General features: G+C 45.5%; 1 protein-coding gene across 1 annotated transcript in view; it reads right to left on the bottom strand.

Moving 5' to 3' along the window:
* Positions 1 to 27500, bottom strand: part of LOC139401901 (rab11 family-interacting protein 4-like) — a 107715-nt gene that overhangs the window by 73133 nt on the left and 7082 nt on the right. The window lies entirely within an intron of this gene.

Genomic DNA, 27500 nt, shown 5'->3' with positions numbered 1-27500 from the left:
AGACCAGTTAACCCATTGTTCCTAGACCAGTTAACCCACTGTTCCTAGACCAGTTAACCCACTGTTCCTAGACCAGTTAACCCATTGTTCCTAGACCAGTTAACCCATTGTTCCTAGACCAGTTAACCCACTGTTCCTAGACCAGTTAACCCATTGTTCCTAGACCAGTTAACCCACTGTTCCTAGACCAGTTAACCCACTGTTCCTAGACCAGTTAACCCCCTGTTCCTAGACCAGTTAACCCACTGTTCCTAGACCAGTTAACCCCCTGTTCCTAGACCAGTTAACCCACTGTTCCTAGACCAGTTAACCCACTGTTCCTAGACCAGTTAACCCACTGTTCCTAGACCAGTTAACATACTGTTCCTAGACCAGTTAACCCACTGTTCCTAGACCAGTTAACCCACTGTTCATAGACCAGTTAACCCACTGTCCCTAGACCAGTTAACCCACTGTTCCTAGACCAGTTAACCCACTGTTCCTAGACCAGTTAACCCACTGTTCCTAGACCAGTTAACCCACTGTTCCTAGACCAGTTAACCCACTGTTCCTAGACCAGTTAACCCACTGTTCCTAGACCAGTTAACCCACTGTTCCTAGACCAGTTAACCCCCTGTTCCTAGACCAGTTAACCCACTGTTCCTAGACCAGTTAACCCACTGTTCCTAGACCAGTTAACCCACTGTTCCTAGACCAGTTAACCCACTGTTCCTAGACCAGTTAACACACTGTTCCTAGACCAGTTAACCCACTGTTCCGTCATCGTAAATAAGAATTTGTTCTTAACTGACTTGCCTAGTTAAATAAAGGTTAAATATATATTTTTAAAAGACAGAGAGAGAGAGAGATCAGAAAATGATTAACTCCAAAGTCTGAGTTGAGATTCAACTGCCAACCATTAAAAGTAGGTTCACGTGACATTTAAAGCACGTGACAAATAAGAACAAATTCTTATTAACACACAAACACAGACACACACACAGACAAACACACTACGTTGTTATATATATATATAAATAAAATTTGATTTGATTTGATACAGATACCAGCTGGTACTGATAACTGTGTTCATCTCTACTGCACATACACGTAACTAGGCACGTCAGTTAAGAACAAATTCTTATTTTCAATGACAGCCTAGGAACAATGTACCTTGTCAGCTGGGGATTTGAACTTGCAACCTTTCAGTTACTAGCCCAACACTCTAACCACTAGGCTACCCTGCCGCCCCAGGTTAGCCTAGTGGTTATCCACCGTCATAGTACAGATGAAGCCTGAGCTGGAATGTGAAGCTGACTGAAGCTGGTTTGCTGGTTAGCTGATTAGCTGATTAGCTGGCAAGCTGGTTAGCTGGCTAGCTGGTTAGCTGGCTAGCTGGTTAGCTGGCTAGCTGGTTAGCTGTAGAAAAGCCTGAATAGATCTATCTTGCATGGTAGTCTGCCCCTCAGGACAGAAGACATGACCTTCCAACAGCAGAGCAATGTATCAGGGCATAGCTAAGCACAGCCATAACTCACTCACTCACTCACACACACACACACACACACACAGACACACACACACACACACACACTCACACACACACACATAGACGAACACACACCACCCTGGGTGAGTGGGCAGCTACAGTGCCCTCTGTGCCACACACTTCCTCCCTATGGAGAGTAAAGTGTGATTTATAACAGTCTATTCCCCTCAGGGTCTGTCACACACACACACACACACACACACACACACACACACACACACACACACACACACACACACACTACGTTGTTATATATATATAAATAAAATTTGATTTGATACAGATACCAGCTGGTACTGATAACTGTGTTCATCTCTACTGTACTGGGACCAGCTGGTGCTGATAACTGTGTTAATCTCTACTGCACTGGGACCAGCTGGTACTGATAACTGTGTTCATCTCTACTGCACTGGGACCAGCTGGTGCTGATAACTGTGTTCATCTCTACTGTACTGGGACCAGCTGGTGCTGATAACTGTGTTAATCTCTACTGCACTGGGACCAGCTGGTACTGATAACTGTGTTCATCTCTACTGCACTGGGACCAGCTGGTGCTGATAACTGTGTTCATCTCTACTGTACTGGGACCAGCTGGTACTGATAACTGTGTTCATCTCTACTGCACTGGGACCAGCTGGTACTGATAACTGTGTTCATCTCTACTGTAGCTTCACTGCACTGGGACCAGCTGGTACTGATAACTGTGTTCATCTCTACTGCACTGGGACCAGCTGGTACTGATAACTGTGTTCATCTCTACTGTACTGGGACCAGCTGGTACTGATAACTGTGTTCATCTCTACTGCACTGGGACCAGCTGGTACTGATAACTGTGTTAATCTCTACTGCACTGGGACCAGCTGGTACTGATAACTGTGTTAATCTCTACTGCACTGGGACCAGCTGGTACTGATAACTGTGTTCATCTCTACTGTAGCTTCACTGCACTGGGACCAGCTGGTACTGATAACTGTGTTCATCTCTACTGTACTGGGACCAGCTGGTACTGATAACTGTGTTCATCTCTACTGCACTGGGACCAGCTGGTACTGATAACTGTGTTAATCTCTACTGCACTGGGACCAGCTGGTACTGATAACTGTGTTCATCTCTACTGTACTGGGACCAGCTGGTACTGATAACTGTGTTCATCTCTACTGCACTGGGACCACCTGGTACTGATAACTGTGTTCATCTCTACTGCACTGGGACCAGCTGGTACTGATAACTGTGTTCATCTCTACTGCACTGGGACCACCTGGTACTGATAACTGTGTTCATCTCTACTGCACTGGGACCAGCTGGTACTGATAACTGTGTTCATCTCTACTGTACTGGGACCAGCTGGTACTGATAACTGTGTTCATCTCTACTGTACTGGGACCAGCTGGTACTGATAACTGTGTTCATCTCTACTGTACTGGGACCAGCTGGTACTGATAACTGTGTTCATCTCTACTGTAGCTTCACTGCACTGGGACCAGCTGGTACTGATAACTGTGTTCATCTCTACTGTACTGGGACCAGCTGGTACTGATAACTGTGTTCATCTCTACTGCACTGGGACCACCTGGTACTGATAACTGTGTTAATCTCTACTGTACTGGGACCAGCTGGTACTGATAACTGTGTTCATCTCTACTGTACTGGGACCAGCTGGTACTGATAACTGTGTTCATCTCTACTGTACTGGGACCAGCTGGTACTGATAACTGTGTTCATCTCTACTGTACTGGGACCAGCTGGTACTGATAACTGTGTTCATCTCTACTGTAGCTTCACTGTACTGGGACCAGCTGGTACTGATAACTGTGTTCATCTCTACTGTAGCTTCACTGTACTGGGACCAGCTGGTACTGATAACTGTGTTCATCTCTACTGCACTGGGACCAGCTGGTACTGATAACTGTGTTCATCTCTACTGTACTGGGACCAACTGGTACTGATAACTGTGTTCATCTCTACTGTACTGGGACCAGCTGGTACTGATAACTGTGTTCATCTCTACTGTACTGGGACCAGCTGGTACTGATAACTGTGTTCATCTCTACTGTAGCTTCACTGTACTGGGACCAGCTGGTACTGATAACTGTGTTCATCTCTACTGTAGCTTCACTGCACTGGGACCAGCTGGTACTGATAGCTGTGTTCATCTCTACTGTAGCTTCACTGTACTGGGACCAGCTGGTACTAATAACTGTGTTCATCTCTACTGTACTGGGACCAGCTGGTGCTGATAACTGTGTTAATCTCTACTGCACTGGGACCAGCTGGTACTGATAACTGTGTTCATCTCTACTGCACTGGGACCAGCTGGTGCTGATAACTGTGTTCATCTCTACTGTACTGGGACCAGCTGGTACTGATAACTGTGTTCATCTCTACTGCACTGGGACCAGCTGGTACTGATAACTGTGTTCATCTCTACTGTAGCTTCACTGCACTGGGACCAGCTGGTACTGATAACTGTGTTCATCTCTACTGCACTGGGACCAGCTGGTACTGATAACTGTGTTCATCTCTACTGTACTGGGACCAGCTGGTACTGATAACTGTGTTCATCTCTACTGCACTGGGACCAGCTGGTACTGATAACTGTGTTAATCTCTACTGCACTGGGACCAGCTGGTACTGATAACTGTGTTAATCTCTACTGCACTGGGACCAGCTGGTACTGATAACTGTGTTCATCTCTACTGTAGCTTCACTGCACTGGGACCAGCTGGTACTGATAACTGTGTTCATCTCTACTGTACTGGGACCAGCTGGTACTGATAACTGTGTTCATCTCTACTGCACTGGGACCAGCTGGTACTGATAACTGTGTTAATCTCTACTGCACTGGGACCAGCTGGTACTGATAACTGTGTTCATCTCTACTGTACTGGGACCAGCTGGTACTGATAACTGTGTTCATCTCTACTGCACTGGGACCACCTGGTACTGATAACTGTGTTCATCTCTACTGCACTGGGACCAGCTGGTACTGATAACTGTGTTCATCTCTACTGCACTGGGACCACCTGGTACTGATAACTGTGTTCATCTCTACTGCACTGGGACCAGCTGGTACTGATAACTGTGTTCATCTCTACTGTACTGGGACCAGCTGGTACTGATAACTGTGTTCATCTCTACTGTACTGGGACCAGCTGGTACTGATAACTGTGTTCATCTCTACTGTACTGGGACCAGCTGGTACTGATAACTGTGTTCATCTCTACTGTAGCTTCACTGCACTGGGACCAGCTGGTACTGATAACTGTGTTCATCTCTACTGTACTGGGACCAGCTGGTACTGATAACTGTGTTCATCTCTACTGCACTGGGACCACCTGGTACTGATAACTGTGTTAATCTCTACTGTACTGGGACCAGCTGGTACTGATAACTGTGTTCATCTCTACTGTACTGGGACCAGCTGGTACTGATAACTGTGTTCATCTCTACTGTACTGGGACCAGCTGGTACTGATAACTGTGTTCATCTCTACTGTACTGGGACCAGCTGGTACTGATAACTGTGTTCATCTCTACTGTAGCTTCACTGTACTGGGACCAGCTGGTACTGATAACTGTGTTCATCTCTACTGTAGCTTCACTGTACTGGGACCAGCTGGTACTGATAACTGTGTTCATCTCTACTGCACTGGGACCAGCTGGTACTGATAACTGTGTTCATCTCTACTGTACTGGGACCAGCTGGTACTGATAACTGTGTTCATCTCTACTGTACTGGGACCAGCTGGTACTGATAACTGTGTTCATCTCTACTGTACTGGGACCAGCTGGTACTGATAACTGTGTTCATCTCTACTGTAGCTTCACTGTACTGGGACCAGCTGGTACTGATAACTGTGTTCATCTCTACTGTAGCTTCACTGCACTGGGACCAGCTGGTACTGATAGCTGTGTTCATCTCTACTGTAGCTTCACTGTACTGGGACCAGCTGGTACTAATAACTGTGTTCATCTCTACTGTAGCTTCACTGTACTGGGACCAGCTGGTACTGATAACTGTGTTCATCTCTACTGGAGCTTCACTGTACTCAGTAAGGGGGTGATACTTCCATAACTGTGTTCATCTCTACTGTAGCTTCACTGTACTGGGACCAGCTGGTACTGATAACTGTGTTCATCTCTACTGTAGCTTCACTGCACTGGGACCAGCTGGTACTGATAGCTGTGTTCATCTCTACTGGAGCTTCACTGTACTGGGACCAGCTGGTACTGATAACTGTGTTCATCTCTACTGTAGCTTCACTGTACTGGGACCAGCTGGTACTGATAACTGTGTTCATCTCTACTGTAGCTTCACTGTACTCAGTAAGGGGGTGATTCTTCCATAAATGTGTTTTTCCCCCTTTGCTCTCCGCAGATGTAAATGCCTGCGTCACTGTTCTGATCCTCCGTACAACAGAACTGGGTCTGGCTGTGACAGGAGGTGTTGACTTCAGGAACAGCTCAGATTCACCGTGGAGACAGGAGAGAGATTTAGGTGACAGAACACAGCTCTTTCTTCCCCTTCCTTAGTGTAGACCGGAGATCATCTGGAGAGAGATTTAGGTGAAAGAACACAGCTCTTTCTTCCCCTTCCTTAGTGTAGACAGGAGATCATCTGGAGAGAGATTTAGGTGACAGGACAGAGCTCTTTCTTCCCCTTCCTTAGTGTAGACCGGAAATCATCTGGAGAGAGATTTAGGTGACAGGACAGAGCTCTTTCTTCCCCTTCCTTAGTGTAGACCGGAGATCATCTGGAGAGAGATTTAGGTGACAGGACAGAGCTCTTTCTTACCCTTCCTTAGTGTAGACCGGAGATCATCTGGAGAGAGATTTAGGTGACAGGACAGAGCTCTTTCTTCCCCTTCCTTAGTGTAGACCGGAGATTATCTGGAGAGAGATTTAGATGAGAGGATAGAGACACTTCTCTATTTCTTTAGAGAAGAAGACAGAATTAGATGAGAGAACACTTTGTCTCCCTTAATAATTTTGCACGCCCAATTTTTCAGTTTTTGATTTGTTAAAAAAGTTTGAAATATCGAATAAATGTCGTTCCACTTCATGATTGTGTCCCACTTGTTGTTGATTCTTCACAAAAAAATACAGTTTTATATCTTTATGTTTGAAGCCTGAAATGTGGCAAAAGGTCGCAAAGTTCAAGGGGGCCGAATACTTTCGCAAGGCACTGTATCCTACGAGTGTAGGGAGGAGATAGTGGAGAGGTAAATTCTAGTGAAAGAAGTCACTCTGGATCGAACAGAGGCCCATTATCAGCAACCATCACTCCTGTGTTCCAATGGCACGTTGTGTTAGCTAATCCAAGTATATAATTTTAAAAGACTAATTGATCATTAGAAAACCCTTTTGCAATTATGTTAGCACATCTGAAAACTGTTGTTCTGATTAAAGAAGCAATAAAACTGGCCTTCTTTAGACTAGTTGAGTATCTGGAGCATCAGCAGTTGTGGGTTCGATCACAGGCTCAAAATGGCCAGAAACCAAGGCTTTCTTCTGAAACTTGTCAGTCTATTCTTGTTCTGAAAAATGAAGGCTATTCTATGCGAGAAATTACCAAGAAACTGAAGATCTCGTGCAACGCTGTGAATTACACCCTTCACAGAACAGCGCAAACTGGCTCTAACCAGAATAGAAAATGGAGTGGGAGGCCCCGGTGCACAACTGAGCAAGAGGACAAGTACATTAGAGTGTCTAGTTTGAGAAACAGACGCCTCACAAGTCCTCAACTGGCAGCTTCATTAAATTGTACCCGCAAAACACCAGTCTCAACGTCAACAGTGAAGAGGCGACTCCAGGATGCTGGCCTTCTAGGCAGAGTTCCTCTGTCCAGTCTCAAAGTCAACAGTGAAGAGGCGACTCCGGGATGCTGGCCTTCTAGGCAGAGTTCCTCTGTCCAGTCTCAACGTCAAAAGTGAAGAGGCGACTCCGGGATGCTGGCCTTCTAGGCAGAGTTCCTCTGTCCAGTCTCAATGTCAACAGTGAAGAGATGACTCCGGGATGCTGGCCTTCTAGGCAGAGTTCCTCTGTCCAGTCTCAACGTCAACAGTGAAGAGACGACTCCGGGATGCTGGCCTTCTAGGCAGAGTTCCTCTGTCCAGTCTCAACGTCAAAAGTGAAGAGGCGACTCCGGGATGCTGGCCTTCTAGGCAGAGTTCCTCTGTCCAGTCTCAAAGTCAACAGTGAAGAGGCGACTCCGGGATGCTGGCCTTCTAGGCAGAGTTCCTCTGTCCAGTCTCAACGTCAACAGTGAAGAGGCGACTCCGGGATGCTGGCCTTCTAGGCAGAGTTCCTCTGTCCAGTGTCTGTGTTCTGTTGCCCATCTTAATCTCTTCTTTTTTATTGGCCAGTCTGAGATATGGCTTTTTCTTGACAACTCTGCCTGTCATTGGCTGAGAAGATAAGAGAGAACAGACTCAGGGTTGTCATAGTGACTGAGCTTCTGAGACGTGTCACCGAGTTCCTGTGTGGAATATTGGTGCGCACTCACACACACACACACACACACACACACACACACACACACACACACACACACACACACACACACACACACACACACACACACACACAGTATCGAGTGTATGGTGTTCAGCTGAAGGGTAGTGTAGGTCTTCAGCCTGACAGAGCTCTCTAGTCTGCTGAAGCATCACACAGTTACACTCTCTTCTTTAAAAGGTTCAATATCAAAGGACACACTCCCCGACACAAACACACACTGTCCATGTACTGTAAGAACCATGGTTACATAAGAGGTTTAAAATATTCACTGCTGGTCTCTTGCAGCTGACGATAACATGCTGAGGGCAACATACAGCACAACACACACACACACACACACACACACACACACACACACACACACACACACACACACACACACACACACACAACCCTGTCAAACCAGGACTACTGTAGTCATAGACTGGTTCATTACAACCCTGTTAAATCAGGACTACTGTAGTCATAGACTGGTTCATTACAACCCTGTTAAACCAGGACTACTGTAGTCATAGACTGGTCCTGGTTCATTACAACCCTGTCAAACCAGGACTACTGTAGTCATAGACTGGTCCTGGTTCATTACAACCCTGTCAAACCAGGACTACTGTAGTTATAGACTGGTCCTGGTTCATTACAACCCTGTCAAACCAGGACTACTGTAGTCATAGACTGGTTCATTACAACCCTGTCAAACCAGGACTACTGTAGTCATAGACTGGTTCATTACAACCCTGTTAAACCAGGACTACTGTAGTCATAGACTGGTTCATTACAACCCTGTTAAACCAGGACTACTGTAGTCATAGACTGGTTCATTACAACCCTGTTAAACCAGGACTACTGTAGTCATAGACTGGTTCATTACAACCCTGTCAAACCAGGACTACTGTAGTCATAGACTGGTTCATTACAACCCTGTCAAACCAGGACTACTGTAGTCATAGCCTGGTTCATTACAACCCTGTCAAACCAGGACTACTGTAGTCATTGACTGGTCCTGGTTCATTACAACCCTGTCAAACCAGGACTACTGTAGTCATAGACTGGTCCTGGTTCATTACAACCCTGTCAAACCAGGACTACTGTAGTCATAGACTGGTTCATTACAACCCTGTTAAACCAGGACTACTGTAGTCATAGACTGGTTCATTACAACCCTGTCAAACCAGGACTACTGTAGTCATAGCCTGGTTCATTACAACCCTGTTAAACCAGGACTACTGTAGTCATAGACTGGCCCTGGTTCATTACAACCCTGTCAAACCAGGACTACTGTAGTCATAGACTGGTCCATTACAACCCTGTCAAACCAGGACTACTGTAGTCATAGACTGGTTCATTACAACCCTGTCAAACCAGGACTACTGTAGTCATAGACTGGTTCATTACAACCCTGTCAAACCAGGACTACTGTAGTCATAGACTGGTTCATTACAACCCTGTCAAACCAGGACTACTGTAGTCATAGACTGGTTCATTACAACCCTGTCAAACCAGGACTAATGTAGTCATAGACTGGTTCATTACAACCCTGTCAAACCAGGACTACTGTAGTCATAGACTGGTTCATTACAACCCTGTCAAACCAGGACTACTGTAGTCATAGACTGGTTCATTAACAACCCTGTCAAACCAGGACTAATGTAGTCATAGACTGGTTCATTACAACCCTGTCAAACCAGGACTACTGTAGTCATAGACTGGTTCATTAACAACCCTGTCAAACCAGGACTACTGTAGTCATAGACTGGTTCATTACAACCCTGTCAAACCAGGACTACTGTAGTCATAGACTGGTTCATTACAACCCTGTCAAACCAGGACTACTGTAGTCATAGCCTGGTTCATTACAACCCTGTCAAACCAGGACTACTGTAGTCATAGCCTGGTTCATTACAACCCTGTCAAACCAGGACTACTGTAGTCATAGCCTGGTTCATTACAACCCTGTCAAACCAGGACTACTGTAGTCATAGCCTGGTTCATTAACAACCCTGTCAAACCAGGACTACTGTAGTCATAGACTGGTTCATTACAACCCTGTCAAACCAGGACTACTGTAGTCATAGACTGGTTCATTACAACCCTGTCAAACCAGGACTACTGTAGTCATAGACTGGTTAATTACAACCCTGTCAAACCAGGACTACTGTAGTCATAGACTGGTTCATTACAACCCTGTCAAACCAGGACTAATGTAGTCATAGACTGGTTCATTACAACCCTGTCAAACCAGGACTACTGTAGTCATAGACTGGTCATGGTTCATTACAACCCTGTCAAACCAGGACTACTGTAGTCATAGACTGGTTCATTACAACCCTGTCAAACCAGGACTACTGTAGTCATAGACTGGTCCTGGTTCATTACAACCCTGTCAAACCAGGACTACTGTAGTCATAGACTGGTTCATTAACAACCCTGTCAAACCAGGACTAATGTAGTCATAGACTGGTTCATTACAACCCTGTCAAACCAGGACTACTGTAGTCATAGACTGGTTCATTAACAACCCTGTCAAACCAGGACTACTGTAGTCATAGACTGGTTCATTACAACCCTGTCAAACCAGGACTACTGTAGTCATAGACTGGTTCATTACAACCCTGTCAAACCAGGACTACTGTAGTCATAGCCTGGTTCATTACAACCCTGTCAAACCAGGACTACTGTAGTCATAGCCTGGTTCATTACAACCCTGTCAAACCAGGACTACTGTAGTCATAGCCTGGTTCATTACAACCCTGTCAAACCAGGACTACTGTAGTCATAGCCTGGTTCATTAACAACCCTGTCAAACCAGGACTACTGTAGTCATAGACTGGTTCATTACAACCCTGTCAAACCAGGACTACTGTAGTCATAGACTGGTTCATTACAACCCTGTCAAACCAGGACTACTGTAGTCATAGACTGGTTCATTACAACCCTGTCAAACCAGGACTACTGTAGTCATAGACTGGTTCATTACAACCCTGTCAAACCAGGACTACTGTAGTCATAGACTGGTTCATTACAACCCTGTCAAACCAGGACTACTGTAGTCATAGCCTGGTCCTGGTTCATTACAACCCTGTCAAACCAGGACTACTGTAGTCATAGACTGGTTCATTACAACCCTGTCAAACCAGGACTACTGTAGTCATAGACTGGTTCATTACAACCCTGTCAAACCAGGACTACTGTAGTCATAGACTGGTCCTGGTTCATTACAACCCTGTCAAACCAGGACTACTGTAGTCATAGACTGGTTCATTACAACCCTGTCAAACCAGGACTACTGTAGTCATAGACTGGTTCATTACAACCCTGCCAAACCAGGACTACTGTAGTCATAGACTGGTCCTGGTTCATTACAACCCTGTCAAACCAGGACTACTGTAGTCATAGACTGGTTCATTACAACCCTGTCAAACCAGGACTACTGTAGTCATAGACTGGTTCATTACAACCCTGTCAAACCAGGACTACTGTAGTCATAGACTGGTTCATTACAACCCTGTCAAACCAGGACTACTGTAGTCATAGACTGGCCCTGGTTCATTACAACCCTGTCAAACCAGGACTACTGTAGTCATAGACTGGTTCATTACAGCCCTGTCAAACCAGGACTACTGTAGACATAGCCTGGTCCTGGTTCATTACAACCCTGTCAAACCAGGACTACTGTAGTCATAGCCTGGTCCTGGTTCATTACAACCCTGTCAAACCAGGACTACTGTAGTCATAGACTGGTTCATTACAACCCTGTCAAACCAGGACTACTGTAGTCATAGACTGGTTCATTACAACCCTGTCAAACCAGGACTACTGTAGTCATAGACTGGTTCATTACAACCCTGTCAAACCAGGACTACTGTAGTCATAGACTGGTTCATTACAACCCTGTCAAACCAGGACTACTGTAGTCATAGACTGGCCCTGGTTCATTACAACCCTGTCAAACCAGGACTACTGTAGTCATAGACTGGTTCATTACAGCCCTGTCAAACCAGGACTACTGTAGTCATAGCCTGGTCCTGGTTCATTACAACCCTGTCAAACCAGGACTACTGTAGTCATAGACTGGTTCATTACAACCCTGTCAAACCAGGACTACTGTAGTCATAGACTGGTTCATTACAGCCCTGTCAAACCAGGACTACTGTAGTCATAGACTGGTTCATTACAACCCTGTCAAACCAGGACTACTGTAGTCATAGACTGGCCCTGGTTCATTACAACCCTGTCAAACCAGGACTACTGTAGTCATAGACTGGTTCATTAACAACCCTGTCAAACCAGGACTACTGTAGTCATAGACTGGTTCATTACAACCCTGTCAAACCAGGACTACTGTAGTCATAGACTGGTTCATTACAACCCTGTCAAACCAGGACTACTGTAGTCATAGACTGGTTCATTACAACCCTGTCAAACCAGGACTACTGTAGTCATAGACTGGTTCATTACAACCCTGTTAAACCAGGACTACTGTAGTCATAGACTGGTTCATTACAACCCTGTTAAACCAGGACTACTGTAGTCATAGACTGGTTCATTACAACCCTGTTAAACCAGGACTACTGTAGTCATAGACTGGTTCATTACAACCCTGTCAAACCAGGACTACTGTAGTCATAGCCTGGTTCATTACAACCCTGTCAAACCAGGACTACTGTAGTCATAGCCTGGTTCATTACAACCCTGTCAAACCAGGACTACTGTAGTCATAGACTGGTTCATTACAACCCTGTCAAACAAGGACTACTGTAGTCATAGCCTGGTTCATTACAACCCTGTCAAACCAGGACTACTGTAGTCATAGACTGGTTCATTACAACCCTGTTAAACCAGGACTACTGTAGTCATAGACTGGTTCATTACAACCCTGTTAAACCAGGACTACTGTAGTCATAGACTGGTTCATTACAACCCTGTCAAACCAGGACTACTGTAGTCATAGACTGGTTCATTACAACCCTGTCAAACCAGGACTACTGTAGTCATAGCCTGGTTCATTACAACCCTGTCAAACCAGGACTACTGTAGTCATAGACTGGTTCATTACAACCCTGTCAAACCAGGACTACTGTAGTCATAGACTGGTCCTGGTTCATTACAACCATGTTAAACCAGGACTACTGTAGTCATAGACTGGTTCATTACAACCCTGTCAAACCAGGACTACTGTAGTCATAGACTGGTCCTGGTTCATTACAACCATGTTAAACCAGGACTACTGTAGTCATAGACTGGTTCATTACAACCCTGTCAAACCAGGACTACTGTAGTCATAGCCTGGTTCATTACAACCCTGTCAAACCAGGACTACTGTAGTCATAGACTGGTTCATTACAGCCCTGTCAAACCAGGACTACTGTAGTCATAGACTGGTTCATTACAACCCTGTCAAACCAGGACTACTGTAGTCATAGACTGGTTCATTACAACCCTGTCAAACCAGGACTACTGTAGTCATAGACTGGTTCATTACAACCCTGTCAAACCAGGACTACTGTAGTCATAGCCTGGTTCATTACAACCCTGTCAAACCAGGACTACTGTAGTCATAGACTGGTTCATTACAACCCTGTCAAACCAGGACTACTGTAGTCATAGCCTGGTTCATTACAACCCTGTCAAACCAGGACTACTGTAGTCATAGACTGGTTCATTACAACCCTGTCAAACCAGGACTACTGTAGTCATAGCCTGGTTCATTACAACCCTGTCAAACCAGGACTACTGTAGTCATAGACTGGTTCATTACAACCCTGTCAAACCAGGACTACTGTAGTCATAGCCTGGTTCATTACAACCCTGTCAAACCAGGACTACTGTAGTCATAGACTGGTTCATTACAACCCTGTCAAACCAGGACTACTGTAGTCATAGACTGGTTCATTACAACCCTGTCAAACCAGGACTACTGTAGTCATAGCCTGGTTCATTACAACCCTGTCAAACCAGGACTACTGTAGTCATAGACTGGTTCATTACAACCCTGTCAAACCAGGACTACTGTAGTCATAGCCTGGTTCATTACAACCCTGTCAAACCAGGACTACTGTAGTCATAGACTGGTTCATTACAACCCTGTCAAACCAGGACTACTGTAGTCATAGCCTGGTTCATTACAACCCTGTCAAACCAGGACTACTGTAGTCATAGACTGGTTCATTACAACCCTGTCAAACCAGGACTACTGTAGTCATAGACTGGTTCATTACAACCCTGTCAAACCAGGACTACTGTAGTCATAGCCTGGTTCATTACAACCCTGTCAAACCAGGACTACTGTAGTCATAGACTGGTTCATTACAACCCTGTCAAACCAGGACTACTGTAGTCATAGCCTGGTCCTGGTTCATTACAACCCTGTTAAACCAGGACTACTGTAGTCATAGCCTGGTTCATTAACAACCCTGTCAAACCAGGACTACTGTAGTCATAGACTGGTTCATTACAACCCTGTCAAACCAGGACTACTGTAGTCATAGACTGGTTCATTACAGCCCTGTCAAACCAGGACTACTGTAGTCATAGCCTGGTTCATTACAACCCTGTCAAACCAGGACTACTGTAGTCATAGACTGGTTCATTACAACCCTGTTAAACCAGGACTACTGTAGTCATAGACTGGTTCATTACAACCCTGTTAAACCAGGACTACTGTAGTCATAGACTGGTTCATTACAACCCTGTCAAACCAGGACTACTGTAGTCATAGACTGGTTCATTACAACCCTGTCAAACCAGGACTACTGTAGTCATAGACTGGTTCATTACAACCCTGTCAAACCAGGACTACTGTAGTCATAGACTGGTTCATTACAACCCTGTTAAACCAGGACTACTGTAGTCATAGACTGGTTCATTACAACCCTGTCAAACCAGGACTACTGTAGTCATAGACTGGTTCATTACAACCCTGAATTACAACTATGGAAATACAACTGTGTCCTTTTAGTAGAAGAGCTCCTGAACAACACTAATGGACTCTCAGTAGGTATTACTGTTGTTATTAATTGTTATCTAGTGAATGACAGGGACTTAAATGGCACCCTATTCCCTATATAGTGTACTACTTTAGACCAGTTCTCATATGGTGCTGTAGTGCACTAAATTGTGAATAGGGTGCCATTTGGGACAGAACATATATGTCATGAGAGAACCGAGAGAAAACAGAGAACGTGATGCACCAAAGAGAGAGAGATTCATTTTACCCACAATGCTTTGGGCTGTGTGATCTCCTAGGCTACCAGGAGGAGAGCCCAGAGGGGGAGGCAGAGGAAGTGGAGAGAGAGAGAGAGAGAGAGAGAGAGAGAGAGAGAGAGAGAGAGAAAAGAGCAGAGAGCAGAGAGAGAGAATGGCGAGAGAGAGACAAAGAGAGAGAGAGACAGAGAATAGAGAGCAGAGAGAGAATGGTGAGAGAGAGACAGAGAGAGCGAGACAAAGAAGAGAGAGAGCATAGAGAGCAGAGAGAGAGAATGGCGAGAGAGGCAGAGAGAGAGAATGGCGAGAGAGAGAGAGAGAGCAAGAGAGACAGAGAGAGAACAGAGAAAGAGAGCAGAGAGAGACAGAGCAGAAAGAGAGAGACAGAGAGAGACAGAGCGAGAGAGAGCGAAAGAGAGAGAGCAGAGAAAGAGAGAGAGAGCAGAGAGAGAGAGACAGAGAGAGCGGGGGGAGTTCCTACATGCACATGCACACACACGTGTTACTGGCGGTACAGTGTGTCTGTGAAGAACATTTCCAGGCTTTTCACTGTGACACGCTGAGAACATGCCAACCATGATGGAGAAGAAGGAAAGGAGAGGAGAGGAGGGGGTAGGAGAGGAGAGGAGAGGGTAGGAGAGGAGAGGAAGAAAGAGGAGGGAGGAGGAGGATGACAAAAGAGGAGGGGAAGGTGTGAATGACGAAGATCAGAATGTGGAGGGTCGTGCGAGTTTGTATGTTGCTGAGAGAATAGTCATCACCAACTTTCCCCACCCCCCCCCCGTGTGAGAGGAAGTCATAGATTGTTGATAGAAGCCTGATTCATCATCACACATAGCATGTTCTCTCCTCACCTCTGAACCTTCATAGCATTCTGTCATGTTCTCTCCTCACCTCTGACCCTTCATAGCATTCTGTCATATTCTCTTCTCACTACTGACCTTTCATAGCATTCTGTCATGTTCTCTCCTCACTACTGACCCTTCATAGCATTATGTCATGTTCTCTCCTCACTACTGACCCTTCATAGCATTCTGTCATGTTCTCTCCTCACCTCTGACCCTTCATAGCGTTCTGTCATGTTCTCTCCTCACCTCTGACCCCTCATAGCATTCTGTCATATTCTCTCCTCACCTCTGACCCTTCATAGCATTCTGTCATGTTCTCTCCTCACCTCTGAACCTTTATAGCATTCTGTCATGTTCTCTCCTCACTACTGACCTTTCATAGCATTCTGTCATATTCTCTTCTCACTACTGACCCTTCATAGCATTCTGTCATGTTCTCTCCTCACCTCTGACCCCTCATAGCATTCTGTCATGTTCTCTCCTCACCTCTGACCCCTCATAGCATTCTGTCATGTTCTCTCCTCACCTCTGACCCTTCATAGCATTCTGTCATGTTCTCTCCTCACTACTGACCTTTCATAGCATTCTGTCATATTCTCTTCTCACTACTGACCTTTCATAGCATTCTGTCATGTTCTCTCCTCACCTCTGACCCCTCATAGCATTCTGTCATGTTCTCTCCTCACCTCTGACCCCTCATAGCATTCTGTCATGTTCTCTCCTCACCTCTGACCCCTTCATAGCATTCTGTCATGTTCTCTTGCTTTGTGTCATGTCAATCAGATGTATTATGTCACAGCAGTGGCCAGGTAGACTGCCTGCGTCAAAACAAGAGGCTGAATGGATGATGAATAGTGTGCTCAAAAGATGCACAAAGATCAATCGATCAATGTATTTATCCAAATTACTTGATCTGGTGCATTGCCAACTCATTTAAATGTGTTTAAATGTCTATATTAAAGACAAGCCTAACAACTCTCAGAGGACCAGAGGACCAGCTAACAGGTTAACAAGATAATGGGCTAATTGGTGATAGGAACAGCTAATCTATTGGTCATTTATTGATCTTATGAGATAAAAACACGACAAAACAAACACACAACATGTCTTAATCTAACACAGTAAGGCCCAGAGATCCAAGGCTAACAAGCTAACAGGCTAATTGGTGACAGGCTAACAGACTAACAGGCTAATTGGTGACAGGCTAACAGGCTAATTGGTGACAGGCTAACAGGCTAATTGGTGACAGGCCAACAGGCTAATTGGTGACAGGCTAACAGGCTAACAGGGTAATTGGTGACAGGCTAACAGGCTAACAGGTGATAGCAGCAAGGAACATCAGATCCATCATTACAAGATAAAAACCAGACAAATCAAAGGGATGTGATGAGTGAATAGTGATGCATACATTGAGAGAACACACACACACACACACATGTATACACATGTATACTTCCGGCGCCGACAGAGATGGCCGCCTCGCTTCGCGTTCCTAGGAAACTATGCAGTTTTTTGTTTTTTTACGTGTTATTTCTTACATTAGTACCCCAGGTCATCTTAGGTTTCATCACATACAGTCGAGAAGAACTACTGAATATAAGATCAGCATCAACTCACCATCAGTACGACCAAGAATATGTTTTTCGCGACGCGGATCCTGTGTTCTGCCTTACAAACAGGACAACGGAGTGGATCCTATGCAGCGACCCAAAAAAACGACTCCGAAAGAGAGGGAAACGAGGCGGTCTTCTGGTCAGACTCCGGAGACGGGCACAGCGCACACCACTCCCTAGCATTCTTCTTGCCAATGTCCAGTCTCTTGACAACAAGGTTGATGAAATCCGAGCAAGGGTAGCATTCCAGAGGGACATCAGAGACTGTAACGTCCTTTGCTTCACTGAAACATGGCTCACTGGAGAGACGCTATCCGAAGCGGTGCAGCCAACGGGTTTCTCCACACATCGCGCAGACAGAAACAAACATCTTTCTGGTAAGAAGAGGGGAGGGGGCGTATGCCTCATGGCCAACGTGACATGGTGTGATGAAAGAAACATACAGGAACTCAAATCCTTCTGTTCACCTGATTTAGAATTCCTCACAATCAAATGTAGACCGCATTATCTACCAAGAGAATTCTCTTCGATTATAATCACAGCCGTATATATCCCCCCCCAAGCAGACACATCGATGACTCTGAACAAACTTTATTTAACTCTCTGCAAACTGGAAACAATTTATCCGGAGGCTGCATTCATTGTAGCTGGGGATTTTAACAAGGCTAATCTGAAAACAAGACTCCCCAAATTTTATCAGCATATCGATTGCGCAACCAGGGGAGGAAAGACCTTGGACCATTGTTACTCTAACTTCCGCGACGCATATAAGGCCCTGCCCCGCCCCCCTTTCGGAAAAGCTGACCACGACTCCATTTTGTTGATCCCTGCCTACAGACAGAAACTAAAACAAGAGGCTCCCACGCTGAGGTCTGTCCAACGCTGGTCCGACCAAGCTGACTCCACACTCCAAGACTGCTTCCATCACGTGGACTGGGAGATGTTTCGTATTGCGTCAGATAACAACATTGACGAATACGCTGATTCGGTGTGCGAGTTCATTAGAACGTGCGTTGAAGATGTCGTTCCCATAGCAACGATTAAAACATTCCCTAACCAGAAACCGTGGATTGATGGCAGCATTCGTGTGAAACTGAAAGCGCGAACCACTGCTTTTAATCAGGGCAAGGTGTCTGGTAACATGACCGAATACAAACAGTGCAGCTATTCCCTCCGCAAGGCTATCAAACAAGCTAAGCGCCAGTACAGAGACAAAGTAGAATCTCAATTCAACGGCTCAGACACAAGAGGCATGTGGCAGGGTCTACAGTCAATCACGGACTACAGGAAGAAATCCAGCCCAGTCACGGACCAGGATGTCTTGCTCCCAGGCAGACTAAATAACTTTTTTGCCCGCTTTGAGGACAATACAGTGCCACTGACACGGCCTGCAACGAAAACATGCGGTCTCTCCTTCACTGCAGCCGAGGTGAGTAAGACATTTAAACGTGTTAACCCTCGCAAGGCTGCAGGCCCAGATGGCATCCCCAGCCGCGCCCTCAGAGCATGCGCAGACCAGCTGGCCGGTGTGTTTACGGACATATTCAATCAATCCCTATACCAGTCTGCTGTTCCCACATGCTTCAAGAGGGCCACCATTGTTCCTGTTCCCAAGAAAGCTAAGGTAACTGAGCTAAACGACTACATCCGTCATCATGAAGTGCTTTGAGAGACTAGTCAAGGACCATATCACCTCCACCCTACCTGACACCCTAGACCCACTCCAATTTGCTTACCGCCCAAATAGGTCCACAGACGATGCAATCTCAACCACACTGCACACTGCCCTAACCCATCTGGACAAGAGGAATACCTATGTGAGAATGCTGTTCATCGACTACAGCTCGGCATTCAACACCATAGTACCCTCCAAGCTCGTCATCAAGCTCGAGACCCTGGGTCTCGACCCCGCCCTGTGCAACTGGGTACTGGACTTCCTGACGGGCCGCCCCCAGGTGGTGAGGGTAGGCAACAACATCTCCTCCCCGCTGATCCTCAACACTGGGGCCCCACAAGGGTGCGTTCTGAGCCCTCTCCTGTACTCCCTGTTCACCCACGACTGCGTGGCCACGCACGCCTCCAACTCAATCATCAAGTTTGCGGACGACACAACAGTGGTAGGCTTGATTACCAACAACGATGAGACGGCCTACAGGGAGGAGGTGAGGGCCCTCGGAGTGTGGTGTCAGGAAAATAACCTCACACTCAACGTCAACAAAACTAAGGAGATGATTGTGGACTTCAGGAAACAGCAGAGGGAACACCCCCCTATCCACATCGATGGAACAGTAGTGGAGAGGGTAGCAAGTTTTAAGTTCCTCGGCATACACATCACAGACAAACTGAATTGGTCCACTCACACAGACAGCATCGTGAAGAAGGCGCAGCAGCGCCTCTTCAACCTCAGGAGGCTGAAGAAATTCGGCTTGTCACCAAAAGCACTCACAAACTTCTACAGATGCACAATCGAGAGCATCCTGGCGGGCTGTATCACCGCCTGGTATGGCAACTGCACCGCCCTCAACCGTAAGGCTCTCCAGAGGGTAGTGAGGTCTGCACAACGCATCACCGGGGGCAAACTACCTGCCCTCCAGGACACCTACACCACCCGATGTCACAGGAAGGCCATAAAGATCATCAAGGACATCAACCACCCGAGCCACTGCCTGTTCACCCCGCTATCATCCAGAAGGCGAGGTCAGTACAGGTGCATCAAAGCTGGGACCGAGAGACTGAAAAACAGCTTCTATCTCAAGGCCATCAGACTGTTAAACAGCCACCACTAACACTGAGTGGCTGCTGCCAACACACTGACACTGACTCAACTCCAGCCACTTTAATAATGGGAATTGATGGGAAATGATGTAAATATATCACTAGCCACTTTAAACAATGCTACCTTATATAAATGTTACTTACCCTACATTATTCATCTCATATGCATACGTATATACTGTACTCTATATCATCGACGGTATCCTTATGTAATACATGTATCACTAGCCACTTTATACTATACTATGCCACTTTGTTTACATACTCATCTCATTTGTACATACTGTACCCGATACCATCTACTGTATCTTGCCTATGCTGCTCTGTACCATCACTCATTCATATATCCTTATGTACATATTCTTTATCCCCTTACACTGTGTACAAGACAGTAGTTTTGGAATTGTTAGTTAGATTACTTGTTATTACTGCATTGTCGGAACTAGAAGCACAAGCATTTTTTTTTAGCATTTCGCTACACTCGCATTAACATCTGCTAACCATGTGTATGTGACAAATAAAATTTGATTTGATTTGATGTACGCACAAATGCATGCACACACACACACACACACACACACACACACACAGCTAGTATACTGACCACCTGTCCATTCTCCAGACTATTATACTGTCTACCTGCTGTCCAGACTATTATGCTGTGTACCTGCTGTCTACCTGTCCATTCTCCAGACTATTCGTATTTACTAGCCCCCCCCCCATTGTGGTTTACGGTGCAGATCTGATGGTGATGATGGTGACATTTTGATTTCCCCAGCAGGGTTCCGTGAGGGCAGAGGAGAGCCAACATGGACGCCACAGTTTCTGTATGACCTTTGTCAAACAATGACAAGTTGTGGGACTAGAGTCCCATCTGGGAGGCAGCCTCAGTCTCTTATCTAGAACACATGGTCTGTACATCTCCTAACACGACTGGTCTGTACATCTCCTAACACGACTGGTCTGTACATCTCCTAACACGACTGGTCTGTACATCTCCTAACACGACTGGTCTGTACATCTCCTAACATGACTGGTCTGTACAGCTCCTAACACGACTGGTCTGTACATCTCCTAACACGACTTGTCTGTTCAGCTCCTAACACGACTGGTCTGTACATCTCCTAACACGACTGGTCTGTACATCTCCTAACACGACTGGTCTGTACATCTCCTAACACGACTGGTCTGTACATCTCCTAACATGACTGGTCTGTACAGCTCCTAACACGACTGGTCTGTACATCTCCTAACACGACTTGTCTGTTCAGCTCCTAACACGACTGGTCTGTCTACAGGAGGGTAGGTAACAACATCTACACTCCGCTGATCCTCAACACTGGGGCCCCACAAGTGTGCATTTTCAGCCCCCTCCTGTACTCCCTGTTCACCCACGACTGCTTGGCCATGCACACCTCCAACTCAATCATCAAGTTTGCGGACGACACTACAGTGGTAGGCTTCATTACCAACTGTCAGATAGATGTGTATAGGTGGCAGGGAAGTCAGGCGCAAGAGAGTCAAACGGACTTCGGCAGAAGTCGGCCTACAGGGAGGAGGTGAGGGCCCTCGGAGTGTGGTGTCAGGAAAATAACCTCACACTCAACGTCAAACAAAACAAAGGAGATGATTGTGGACTTCAGGAAACAGCAGAGGGAGCACCCCCCTATCCACATCGACGGGACAGTAGTGGAGAGGGTAGTAAGTTTTCAGTTCCTCGGCGTACACATCACGGACAAACTGAATTGGTCCACCCACACAGACAGCGTTGTGAAGAAGGCGCAGCAGCGCCGCCCATAACCGTAAGGCTCTCCAGAGGGTGGTGAGGTCTGCTCCGCCCACAACCGTAAGGCTCTCCAGAGGGTGGTGAGGTCTGCTCCGCCCACAACCGTAAGGCTCTCCAGAGGGTGGTGAGGTCTGCTCCGCCCTCAACCGTAAGGCTCTCCAGAGGGTGGTGAGGTCTGCTCCGCCCATAACCGTAAGGCTCTCCAGAGGGTGGTGAGGTCTGCTCCGCCCACAACCGTAAGGCTCTCCAGAGGGTGGTGAGGTCTGCTCCGCCCACAACCGTAAGGCTCTCCAGAGGGTGGTGAGGTCTGCGCCGCCCATAACCGTAAGGCTCTCCAGAGGGTGGTGAGGTCTGCACAACGCATCACCGGGGGCAAACTACCTGCCCTCCAGGACACCTACACCACCCGATGTCACAGGGAGGCCATAAAGATCATCAAGGACAACAACCACCCGAGCCACTGCCTGTTCACCCTGATATCATCCAGAAGGCGAGGTCAGTACAGGTGCATCAAAGCAGGGACCGAGAGACTGAAAAACAGCTTCTATCTCAAGGCCATCAGACTGTTAAACAGCCATCATTAACATTGGCTGCTGCCAACATACTGACTCAACTCCAGCCACTTTAATAATGGGAATTGATGTAAAAAAATGTATCACTAGCCACGTTAAACAATGCTACCTAATATAATGTTTACATACCCTACATTACTCATCTCATATGTATATACTCTACTCTATACCATCTACTGTATCTTGCCTATGCTGTTCTGTACCATCACTCATTCATATATCTTTATGTACATATTCTTCATCCCCTTACACTTGTGCCTATAAGGTAGTAGTTTTGGAATTGTTAGTTAGATTACTTGTTGGTTATTACTGCATTGTCGGAACTAGAAGCACAAGCATTTCGCTACACTCGCATTAACATCTGCTAAACATGTGTATGTGACAAATAAAATGTGATTTGATTTGACTGGGAGTGATTGAATATGTCCGTAAACACACTCGCCAGCTGGTCTGCTCTGAGGACGCGGCCGGGGATGCCGTCTGAGTCAGCAGCCTTGTGAGGGTTAACACGTTTAAATGTCTTACTCATGTCGGCCACAGAGAAGGAGAGGGGGGGGCGCAGTCCTTGGTAGCGGGCCGCGTCGGTGGCACTGTATTATCCTCAAAGCGGGCAAAGAAGGTGTTTAGTTTGTCTGGAAGCAAGACGTCGGTGTCCGTGACGTGGCTGGTTTTCTGTTTGTAGTCCGTGATTGCCTGTAGACCCTGCCAGATACATCTTGTGTCTGAGCCGTTGTATTGCGACTCCACTTTGTCCCTATACCGACATTTCGCTTGTTTGATTGCCTTGCGGAGGGAATAACTACACTGTTTATATTCAGCCATATTCCCAGACATCTTTCCATGGTTGAATGCCGATAGTTCGCTCTTTCAGTTTTTCGCGAATGCCGCCACCTATCCACAGTTTCTGGTTAGGGGTAGGTTTTAATAGTCACAGTTGGTACAACATCTCCAATGCACTTCCTTATAAACTCACTCACCGAGTCAGCGTATAAATCAATGTTATTCTCTGAGGCTGACCGGAACATATCCCAGTCTGCGTGATCAAAACAATCTTGAAGCCTGGATTCCGATTGGTCAGACCAGCGTTGAATGGTTCTAGTCACAGGTACATCCTGTTTGAGTTTCTGCCTATAGGACGGTAGGAGCTAAATGGAGTCGTGGTCAGATTTGCCGAAAGGAGGGGGAGGAGGGCCTTGTGTGCATCGCATACAGGTTAAAGTAGCAGTGGTCCAGTGTATTGCCCGTGCGAGTGCTACAGTCAATGTGCTGATAGAATTTAGCTTTGTTAAAATCCCCAGCTACAATAAATGCATCCTCAGGATATATGGTTTCCAGTTTACATAGAGTCCAGTGAAGTTCCTTCAGGGCCATCAAGAGAGAGAGAGAGAGAGAGAGAGAGAGAGAGAGAGAGAGAGAAAGAGAGAGTGAAGGAGGGATAGAGAGAGAGAGAGCGAAGGAGAGAGAGAGAGAGAGAGCGAGAGAGAGAGAGAGAGAGAGAGATCCATCCCTTCATCCATGGGAGTAGCACATAACTGGGAGAGGAGACGTAATGGAGGATGAGGATGAGGAGAGGCTAATTTTTACTGTCTTTCTCCACTCCTTCCAATGGAGACTCATCCATCCATCCATCTCTACACAGAAGGAAGAAATTACCCAGTCTACCTTGGCATCACCTGTCAGAAAAGCTTCATTTGTAGCGTTAGCATTCACATGCCTTTAGCGTTAGCATTCACATGCCTTTAGCGTTAACGTGCCTTTAGCGTTAATGTGCCTTTAGCGTTAGCATTCACATTCCTTTAGCGTTAACATGCCTTTAATGTTAGTGTGCCTTTAGCGTTAGCATTCACATTCCTTTAGCGTTAACGTGCCTTTAGCGTTAATGTGCCTTTAGCGTTAGCATTCACATTCCTTTAGCGTTAACATGCCTTTAAGGTTAGTGTGCCTTTAGCGTTAGCATTCACATTCCTTTAGCGTTAACGTGCCTTTAAGGTTAGTGTGCATTTAGCGTTAGCATTCACATGCCTTTAGCGTTAACGTGCCTTTAAGGTTAGTGTGCCTTTAGCGTTAGCATTGGTATGCCTTTAGCGTTAACGTGCCTTTAAGGTTAGTGTGCCTTTAGCGTTAGCATTGGTATGCCTTTAGCGTTAGCATTGGTATGCCTTTAGCGTGGTTAGTGTGCCTTTAGCGTTAGCAATGGTATGTCTGAGTCCTACTCCTTAACGACCTGAGAAATCATCGTTAGTTCCCTAGTTCTCCTGGCCCAGGCTCAACAGGAGAGAGCGGAGTGGGCAATTACAAACACACTGGGTTGTGTCCCAAATGACAACCTATTCCCTATATAGTGCACTACTGTGGACCATGTCCTATATAGGGAATGGGGTGGCATTTGGGACTGGTCGTGTTCCTGATGATGAGTGACCCGTTAGAAATAAGGTCATCTGGCCAGGCAAACAGAGGGGCCCCCAGTTAAAACCCTACTAATGGGACATAGAGAGAGAGACTGGGAAAAAACAGCAGAGCAGAGCAAGAGAAAGAGAAAGAGAGAGAGAGAGAGAGAGAGAGACCGAGCAGATATAGAGCAGAGAGAGAAAGGTGTAGAGAGGAGAGCAAATATTGAACAGAGCGAGAGAGAGAGAGAGAGAGGTATAGAGAGGAGAGAGCAAATATTGAACAGAGAGAGAGAGAGAGAGGTGTAGAGAGGAGAGAGCAGATATAGAGAGAACATGTAGAATTCTGCAAAAATATCCTCCGTGTACAATGTCAAACACAAAATTAGGCCGAACCCGCTCACTGTCAAAATCCAGAAAATAGCTGTTAAATTCTACAACCACCTAAAAGGAAACGATTCCCAAACTTTCCATAACAGCCATCACCTACAGAGAGATGAGAGTCCCCTAAGCAAGCTGGTCCTTGGGCTCTGTTCACAAACAGACCCCACAGAGCCTCAGGACTAGAGGTCGACCGATTCATCGGAATGGCCAATTAATTATCGCCGATTTCAAGTTTTCATAATAATTGGTCATCTGCATTTTTGGACACCGATTATGGCCGATTACAAGGAGCCAAGGAAAGTTGCTAGCTAGCATTAAACGTATCTTATAAAAAACAATCAATCTTCACATAATCACTAGTTAACTACACATGGTTGATGATATTACTAGTTTATCTAGCTTGACCTGCTTTGCATATAATCGATGCGGTGCCTGTTAATTTATCATTGAATCACAGCCTACTTCGGCAAAAAATGATTTAACAAGCGCATTCGCGAAAAAAACACTGTCGTGGCACCAATGTGTACCTAACCATAAACATCAATGCCTTTCTTTAAAATCCAATACACAAGTATATATTTTTAAACCTGCATATTTAGTTAATATAGCCTGCTAACATGAATTTCTTTTAACTAGGGAAATTGTGTCACTTCTCTTGCGTTCTGTGCAACAGAGTCAGGGTATATGCAGCAGTTTGGGCCGCCTGGCTCGTTGCGAACTGTGTGAAGACCATTTCATCCTAACAAAGGCCGTAATTCATTTGCCAAAATTGTACATAATTATGACATAACATTGAAGGTTGTACAATGTAACAGTAATATTTAGACTGATGGATGCCACCCGTTAGATAAAATAAGGAATGGTTCCGTATTTCACTGAAAGAATAAACTTTCTGTTTTCTAAAGGAGTTTCCGGATTTGACCAAATTAATGACCAAAGGCTTGTATTTCTGTGTGTTAATTATAATTAAGTCTATGATTTGATATTTGATTGAGCAGTCTGACTGAGCGGTGGTTGGCAGCAGCAGGCTCATAAATATTCATTCTAACAGCACTTTACTGCATTTGCCAGCAGCTCTTCGCTGTGCTTCAAGCATTGCGCTGTTTATGACTTCAAGCCTATCAACTCCCGAGATTAGGCTGGCAATACTAAAGTACCTATAAGAACATCCAATAGTCAAAGGTATATGAAATACAAATGGTATAGAGAGAAATAGTCCTATAATAACTACAACCTAAAACTTCTTACCTGGGAATATTGAAGACTCATGTTAAAAGGAACCAACAGCTTTCATATGTTCTCATGTTCTGAGCAAGGAACTTACACATTAGCTTTCTTACATGGCACATATTGCACTTTTACTTTCTTCTCCAACACTTAGTTTTTGCATTATTTAAACCAAATTGAACATGTTTCATTATTTACTTGAGACTAAATTGATTTTATTGATATTAAGTTAAAATAAAAGTGTTAATTCAGTATTGTTGTAATTGTCATTATTACAAATATATATATTCATATTCATATGAACACTTTTATTTTAACTTAATATAATACATCAATAAAATCCATTGATATATATATAAATATATATAAATCGTCCCATTATTAGGTATCTGCCTTTTTTTGGTCCTCCAATAATCGGTATCGGTATTGAAAAATCATAATCGGTCGACCTCTACCCAGGACAGCAACACAATATATGTGTCTCTAATACGTGTCTCTAATATATATATATATATTTGTAATAATACAACAATACAACAATACTGAATGAACACTTTCGATCCCATATCTACTGGGTGAAACACCACAGTGTGACATCACAGAAGCAAGATTTGTGACATCACAGAAGCAAGATTTGTGACATCACAGTAGCAAGATGTGGGACC

This window comes from Oncorhynchus clarkii, unplaced genomic scaffold (genome assembly GCF_045791955.1).
Source record: "Oncorhynchus clarkii lewisi isolate Uvic-CL-2024 unplaced genomic scaffold, UVic_Ocla_1.0 unplaced_contig_6117_pilon_pilon, whole genome shotgun sequence".
NCBI classification, from domain to species: Eukaryota; Metazoa; Chordata; class Actinopteri; order Salmoniformes; family Salmonidae; genus Oncorhynchus; species Oncorhynchus clarkii.
The sequence above is the reverse complement of the archived record's forward strand: the minus strand, read 5'-3'. Positions and strand labels throughout refer to the sequence as shown.